This window comes from Bombina bombina, chromosome 1 (genome assembly GCF_027579735.1).
Source record: "Bombina bombina isolate aBomBom1 chromosome 1, aBomBom1.pri, whole genome shotgun sequence".
NCBI classification, from domain to species: Eukaryota; Metazoa; Chordata; class Amphibia; order Anura; family Bombinatoridae; genus Bombina; species Bombina bombina.
Genome location: NC_069499.1, coordinates 1,453,272,765 through 1,453,281,594, shown reverse-complemented (window position 1 = coordinate 1,453,281,594; position 8,830 = coordinate 1,453,272,765).

Below are 8,830 nucleotides of genomic sequence, written 5' to 3'. Positions count from 1 at the left end.
TCTTCTAGCAGAAGAAATTGCAACTAAAAACAAAACTTTCCAAGATAATAACTTAATATCAACGGAATGTAAGGGTTCAAACGGAACCCCCTGAAGAACTGAAAGAACTAGATTGAGACTCCAAGGAGGAGTCAAAGGTTTGTAAACAGGCTTGATTCTAACCAGAGCCTGAACAAAGGCTTGAACATCTGGCACAGCTGCCAGTTTTTTGTGAAGTAACACCGACAAGGCAGAAATCTGTCCCTTCAGGGAACTTGCCGATAATCCTTTTCCCAATCCTTCTTGAAGGAAGGATAGAATCCTAGGAATCTTAACCTTGTCCCAAGGGAATCCTTTAGATTCACACCAACAGATATATTTTTTCCAAATTTTGTGGTAAATCTTTCTAGTTACAGGCTTTCTGGCCTGAACAAGAGTATCGATAACAGAATCTGAGAAACCTCGCTTCGATAAAATCAAGCGTTCAATCTCCAAGCAGTCAGCTGGAGTGAAACCAGATTCGGATGTTCGAACGGACCCTGAACAAGAAGGTCTCGTCTCAAAGGTAGCTTCCAAGGTGGAGCCGATGACATATTCACCAGATCTGCATACCAAGTCCTGCGTGGCCACGCAGGAGCTATCAAGATCACCGACGCCCTCTCCTGATTGATCCTGGCTACCAGCCTGGGGATGAGAGGAAACGGCGGGAACACATAAGCTAGTTTGAAGGTCCAAGGTGCTACTAGTGCATCCACTAGAGCCGCCTTGGGATCCCTGGATCTGGACCCGTAGCAAGGAACTTTGAAGTTCTGACGAGAGGCCATCAGATCCATGTCTGGAATGCCCCAAAGTTGAGTGACTTGGGCAAAGATTTCCGGATGGAGTTCCCACTCCCCCGGATGCAATGTCTGACGACTCAGAAAATCCGCTTCCCAATTTTCCACTCCCGGGATGTGGATAGCAGACAGGTGGCAGGAGTGAGACTCCGCCCATAGAACAATCTTGGTCACTTCTTCCATCGCTAGGGAACTCCTTGTTCCCCCCTGATGGTTGATGTACGCAACAGTCGTCATGTTGTCTGATTGAAACCGTATGAACTTGGTCCTCGCTAGCTGAGGCCAAGCCTTGAGAGCATTGAATATCGCTCTCAGTTCCAGAATATTTATCGGTAGAAGAGATTCTTCCCGAGACCAAAGACCCTGAGCTTTCAGGGATCCCCAGACCGCGCCCCAGCCCATCAGACTGGCGTCGGTCGTGACAATGACCCACTCTGGTCTGTGGAATGTCATCCCTCGTGACAGGTTGTCCAGGGACAGCCACCAACGGAGTGAGTCTCTGGTCCTCTGATTTACTTGTATCTTTGGAGACAAGTCTGTATAGTCCCCATTCCACTGACTGAGCATGCACAGTTGTAATGGTCTTAGATGAATGCGCGCAAAAGGAACTATGTCCATTGTCGCTACCATCAACCCGATCACTTCCATGCACTGAGCTACGGAAGGAAGAGGAACGGAATGAAGTATTCGACAAGAGTCCAGAAGCTTTGTCTTTCTGGCCTCTGTTAGAAAAATCCTCATTTCTGAGGAGTCTATAATTGTTCCCAAGAAGGGAACCCTTGTTGACGGGGATAGAGAACTCTTTTCCACGTTCACTTTCCAGCCGTGCGATCTGAGAAAGGCCAGGACGATGTCCGTGTGAGCCTTTGCTCGAGGGAGGGACGACGCTTGAATCAGAATGTCGTCCAGGTAAGGTACAACTGCAATGCCCCTTGGTCTTAGCACAGCTAGAAGGGACCCTAGTACCTTTGTGAAAATCCTTGGAGCAGTGGCTAATCCGAAAGGAAGCGCCACGAACTGGTAATGTTTGTCCAGGAATGCAAACCTTAGGAACCGATGATGTTCCTTGTGGATAGGAATATGTAGATACGCATCCTTTAAATCCACCGTGGTCATGAATTGACCTTCCTGGATGGAAGGAAGGATAGTTCGAATGGTTTCCATCTTGAAAGATGGGACCTTGAGAAATTTGTTTAAGATCTTGAGATCTAGGATTGGTCTGAACGTTCCCTCTTTTTTGGGAACTATGAACAGATTGGAGTAGAACCCCATCCCTTGTTCTCTCAATGGAACAGGATGAATCACTCCCATTTTTAACAGGTCTTCTACACAATGTAAGAACGCCTGTCTTTTTATGTGGTCTGAAGACAACTGAGACCTGTGGAACCTTCCCCTTGGGGGAAGTCCCTTGAATTCCAGAAGATAACCCTGGGAGACTATTTCTAGCGCCCAAGGATCCAGAACATCTCTTGCCCAAGCCTGAGCGAAGAGAGAGAGTCTGCCCCCCACCAGATCCGGTCCCGGATCGGGGGCCGATATTTCATGCTGTCTTGGTAGCAGTGGCAGGTTTCTTTGCCTGCTTTCCCTTGTTCCAGCCTTGCATTGGTCTCCAAGCTGGCTTGGCCTGAGAAGTATTACCCTCTTGCTTAGAGGACGTAGCACCTTGGGCTGGTCCGTTTTTACGAAAGGGACGAAAATTAGGTCTATTTTTTGCCTTGAAAGGCCGATCCTGAGGAAGGGCATGGCCCTTACCCCCAGTGATATCAGAGATAATCTCTTTCAAGTCAGGACCAAACAGCGTTTTCCCCTTGAAAGGAATGTTTAGTAGCATGTTCTTGGAAGACGCATCAGCCGACCAAGATTTCAACCAAAGCGCTCTGCGCGCCACAATAGCAAACCCAGAATTCTTAGCCGCTAACTTAGCCAATTGCAAAGAGGCGTCTAGAGTGAAAGAATTAGCCAATTTGAGAGCATTGACTCTGTCCATAATCTCCTCATAAGGAGGAGAGTCACTATCGAGCACCTTAATCAGTTCATCAAACCAGAAATATGCGGCTGTAGTGACAGGGACAATGCATGAAATGGGTTGTAGAAGGTAACCCTGCTGAACAAACATCTTTTTAAGCAAACCTTCTAATTTTTTATCCATAGGATCTTTGAAAGCACAACTATCCTCTATGGGAATAGTGGTGCGTTTGTTTAAAGTAGAAACCGCTCCCTCGACCTTGGGGACTGACTGCCATAAGTCCTTTCTGGGGTCGACCATAGGAAACAATTTTTTAAATATGGGGGGAGGGACGAAAGGAATACCGGGCCTTTCCCATTCTTTATTAACAATGTCCGCCACCCGCTTGGGTATAGGAAAAGCTTCTGGGAGCCCCGGCACCTCTAGGAACTTGTCCATTTTACATAGTTTCTCTGGGATGACCAAATTTTCACAATCATCCAGAGTGGATAATACCTCCTTAAGCAAAATGCGGAGATGTTCCAATTTAAATTTAAAAGTAATCACATCAGATTCAGCCTGCTGAGAAATGTTCCCTAAATCAGTAATTTCTCCCTCAGACAAAACCTCCCTGGCTCCCTCAGATTGGGTTAGGGGCCCTTCAGAGATATTAATATCAGCGTCGTCATGCTCTTCAGTAACTAAAACAGAGCATCCACGCTTACGCTGACAAGGGTTCATTTTGGCTAAAATGTTTTTGACAGAATTATCCATTACAGCCGTTAATTGTTGCATAGTAAGGAGTATTGGCGCGCTAGATGTACTAGGGGCCTCCTGAGTGGGCAAGACTCGTGTAGACGAAGGAGGGAATGATGCAGTACCATGCTTACTCCGCTCACTTGAGGAATCATCTTGGGCATCATTGTCATTATCACATAAATCACATTTATTTAAATGAATAGGAATTCTGGCTTCCCCACATTCAGAACACAGTCTATCTGGTAGTTCAGACATGTTAAACAGGCATAAACTTGATAAGAAAGTACAAAAAACGTTTTGAAATAAAACCGTTACTGTCACTTTAAATTTTAAACTGAACACACTTTATTACTGCAATTGCGAAAAAACATGAAGGAATTGTTCAAAATTCACCAAACTTTCACCACAGTGTCTTAAAGCCTTGAAAATATTGCACACCAATTTTGGAAGCTTTAACCCTTAAAATAACGGAACCGGAGCCGTTTTAAGCTTTAACCCCTTTACAGTCCCTGGTATCTGCTTTGCTGAGACCCAACCAAACCCAAGGGGAATACGATACCAAATGATGCCTTCAGAAGTCTTTTATCAGTATCAGAGCTCCTCTCACATGCGACTGCATGCCATGCCTCTCAAAAACAAGTGCGCAACACCGGCGCGAAAATGAGACTCTGCCTATGCTTTGGGAAAGCCCCTAAAGAATAAGGTGTCTAAAACAGTGCCTGCCGATATAATTATATCAAAATACCCAGAATAAATGATTCCTCAAGGCTAAATAAGTGTTAATATCAATCGATTTAGCCCAAAAAATGTCTACAGTCTAAATAAGCCCTTGTGAAGCCCTTATTTACAATCGTAATAAACATGGCTTACCGGATCCCATAGGGAAAATGACAGCTTCCAGCATTACATCGTCTTGTTAGAATGTGTCATACCTCAAGCAGCAAAGGACTGCAAACTGTTCCCCCAACTGAAGTTAATGCTCTCAACAGTCCTGTGTGGAACAGCCATGGATTTTAGTTACGGTTGCTAAAATCATTTTCCTCATACAAACAGAATTCTTCATCTCTTTTCTGTTTCTGAGTAAATAGTACGTACCAGCACTATTTGAAAATAACAAACTCTTGATTGAATAATGAAAAACTACAGTTAAACACTAAAAAACTCTAAGCCATCTCCGTGGAGATGTTGCCTGTACAACGGCAAAGAGAATGACTGGGGTAGGCGGAGCCTAGGAGGGATCATGTGACCAGCTTTGCTGGGCTCTTTGCCATTTCCTGTTGGGGAAGAGAATATCCCACAAGTAAGGATGACGCCGTGGACCGGACACACCTATGTTGGAGAAATAGACTCCACTGCCCATAAAATCCCATACATGTGTCTATTGAAAGGGATAGGCACTAATCCCCACTAGAGATCTTTACCTTAATCTATAAGTGCTGTCCTCCCGCCTGGAAGGTAAAAAGGCACTTACCTGTTCTGTAGTAGGGCAGGAGCACTTCTAGGTGTGATAGATTTCCACATCTATCAGGGACCTGTAGTGAAAAAAACCCTCTGGTTTTCTGTAATAGGGGTAGCAAAATGTTAGAAGTTTAAGCAAAGACTACCTCGCCGTCTTCTAACTGCTAAAAGCCACCACTAGTCTTACTAAAGAGATTGACGTGGACACAGCTAGACCTCAATCCTTGCTTACAGGGAAGAGTACCCATAAAATGATAAATATCTTCAGACACCAACTTCGCACAACCTCCATTGACAGAGGCAAAGAGAATGACTAGGGATTATGGGTAAGGGAAGTTACACTTAACAGCTTTGCTGGGGTGCTCTTTGCCACCTCCTGCTAGCCAGGAGATTAATATCCCACTAGTAATTGGAATGACGTTGTGGGCTCTCCATGTCATAGGAAATAAATTGAGTTTGAAATAAAAAAAACACCTATTTTTTTTTAGCAGACTGGGTACTGGCAGACAGCTGCCAGTACCCATAATCGTGGCAAATATGTAGAGGGGGAGGGTTAGAGAGCTGTTTGGGGGGATCAGGGAGGTTGGGGCTGAGGAGGAGATCCAGCACTGCATTATATATATAAAAAAAACAAAATATGTAAAACCCCCCCCCCCCATTTATTTTAGTACTGGCAGACTTAAGAGGGCGGTGACAATTGTGAGGTGGGGGGTGGAAGAGCTGTTTGAGGGGGGTCAGGACGGGATCAGGGGGTGGGATGTGTCAGGTGGGAGGCTTATTTCTACACTAAAGCTAAAATTAACCCTACAAGCTACCTAATTAACCCCTTCACTGCTGGGCATAATACAAGTGTGGTGCGCAGCAGCATTTAGCGGACTTCTAATTACCAAAAAGCAATGCCAAAGCCATATATGTCTGCTATTTCTGAACAAAAGGGATCTCAGAGAAGCATTTACAACCATTTGTGTCATAATTGCACAAGCTGTTTGTAAATAATTTTAGTGAGAAACCCAAAGTTAGTGAAAAAGTTAAAGATTTTTTTTTATTTGATCAAATTTGGCGGTGAAAAGGTGACATGAAATATACCAAAATGAGCCTAGATCAATACTTCCGGTTGTCTACTAAAAAAAAGAATATATACTTTTTAAGTGTTATTCCGGGATTCCTGACAGATATCAGTGTTCCAATATAACTATCGCTAATTTTTTTTTAAAAATGGTTTGGAAATAGCAAAGTGCTACTTGTACTTATTGTCCTATAACTTGCAGAAAAAGCAAAGAACATGTAAATATTAGGTATTTCTAAACTCAGGACAAAATGTAGAAACTATTTAGCATGTGTGTTTTTTGGTGGTTGTAGATGTGTAACAGATTTTGAGGGTCCAAGTTAGAAAAAGTGTGTTTTTTTTAATTGTTTCATCATATTTTATAATTAGTAAATGATAAGATACTAGTCCTAAAGCCCGTTTACACTGGCCATTTTTTGCAGTAGAGGTCCCACCCCTTGCTCTCTCCCTCTTTTGCTCTCCCTCTCTCTTTTTTTCTCTCTATTCCTCTCTTTTGCGCTCTCTCTCCCCCTCTCTTTTGTTCTCTCTCTCCCCCCTCTCTTTTGCGCTCTCTCTCCCCCCTCGGCTCTCTCTCCCCCCTCTTTTGCTCTCTCTCCCCCTCTCCCCTGTTGCTTTCTCTTCCCCTCTCTTTTGCTCTCTCTCTCCCCCCTCTTTTACTCTCTCTCCCCTCTTGCTTTCTCTCCCTCTCTCTTTTGCATCCTCCCCCCCCTCTCTTTTGCGCTCTCTCTCCCCCCTCTTTTGCGCTCTCTCTCCCTCTTTTGCTCTCTCTCCCCCCTCTTTTGCTCTCTCTCCCCCCTCTTTTGCTCTCTCTCCCCCCCTCTTTTGCTCTCACTCCCCCCTCTTTTGCTCTCACTCCCCCCTCTTTTGCTCTCACTCCCCCCTCTTTTGCTCTCACTCCCCTCTCTTTTGCTCTCACTCCCCTCTCTTTTGCTCTCACTCCCCTCTCTTTCTCCTCTTTTGTTCTCTATCCCCCCTCTTTTGCTCTCCTTCCCCTCTCTTTTGTTCTCTCTCTCCTCTCTTTTGCTCTTTCACCCACCTCTTTTTCTTCCCCCCTCTCTCTGTTGCTCTCTCTCTCTCACGGCCATGGCCGCTCCCGACGGCCCCCGCCGCGCCCGCCCCCATCCCAGTCACGCCCAGCCCTGCCATACCCGGTTGCCCCACCCCCATCATGCCTACAGTTCTCGCAGCAGACAGGTTCATTTGTTGAAGGCCAGGTGTGTTTGTCCTCACGCAGTCTCTACTGCGCATGGCAGCTTTGGACAAACACACTTGGCCTTTTATATTATACGATGATGAAAATAATGGTATCTTTACCATTTAATGGCAAGAAAAACGGTATAAACTCCCCCCTCTCTTTTGCTCTCTCTCTCTCCCCCTCTCTTTTGCGCTCTCTCCACCCTCTCTTTTGCTCTCTCCCCCCCCCTCTATTTTGCGCGCTCTCCCCCCTCTCTTTTGCTCTCTCCCCCCTTTTTTACTCTCTCTCTCCCCCCTCTTTTGCTCTCTCCCTTCTGTTGCTTTCTCTCCCCCTCTCTTTTGCTTTCTCTCCCCTCTCTTTTGCACTCTCTCTCTCCCCCCTCTTTTGCTCTCTCTCCCCCCTCTTTTGCACTCTCTCTCTCCCTCCTCTTTTGCTCTCTCTCCCCTCTCTTTTGCTCTCTCTCCCCCCTCTCTTTTGCTCTCTCCCCCCCTCTTTTGCTCTCACTCCCCTCTCTTTTGCTCTCTCCCTCTCTCTTTTGCTCTCTCTCGCCTCTCTTTTGCTCTCTCTCTCTCCCCTCTTTTGCTCTCCTTCCCCTATCTTTTGCTCTCTCTCCCTTCTCTTTTGTTCTCTCTCCCTTCTCTTTTGCTCTCTCTCCCATCTCTTTTTCTCTCTTCCCCCTCTCTGTTGCTCTTTCTCTTACGGCCATGGCCGCTCCCGCCCGGCCCCAGCCACGTCCGCCCCCGTCACGCCCGGTCGGCCCTGCCCCCATCATGCCTACAGTTCTCACAGCGGACAGGTTCGTTTGTTGAAGGCCAGGTGTGTTTGTCCTTGCGCAGTCTCTACTGCGCCTGACAGCTTTGGACAAACACACTTGGCCTTTTATATTATACGATGAAGAAAATAATGGTATCTTTACCATTTAATGGCAAGAGAAACGGTATATAATATGTGTGGGTACAGTAAATGAGTAAGACGAAAATTACAGCTAAAGACAAACACCGCAGAAATGTAAAAATAGCCCTATTGAAAAATGGTCTGGTCACTAAAGGGTTAAAAGGATACTAAACCAATTTTTTTCTTTCTTGATTCAGATAGAGCGTGTCATTTTAAGCAGCTTTCTAGTTTACTCCTATTATCAAATTTTCTTCGTTCTCTTGTGATCTTTATTTGAAAAGCACAAATGTAAAGCTTAGGAGCCGGCCCAATTTAGGTTCAGCAAGAGAACTGTTAAGGGACAGAGAGCTCTAAAGAGGGGGGGGGCTAGAGAGAGCAGAAGAGGTGGGATAGAGAGAGACAGCAAAAGAGACAGAGGGAGAGAGACAGCAAAAGAGAGGGGGGAGAGACAGCAAAAGAGAGGGGGGGAGAGAGACAGCAAAAGAGACAGAGGGAGAGATACAGCAAAAGAGACAGAGGGAGAGAGACAGCAAAAGAGAGGGGGGAGAGAGACAGCAAAAGAGAGGGGGGAGAGAGACAGCAAAAGAGAGGGGGGAGAGAGACAGCAAAAGAGAGGGGGGAGAGAGACAGCAAAAGAGAGGGGGGAGAGAGACAGCAAAAGAGAGGAGGGAGAGATACAGCAAAAGAGAGGGGGGAGA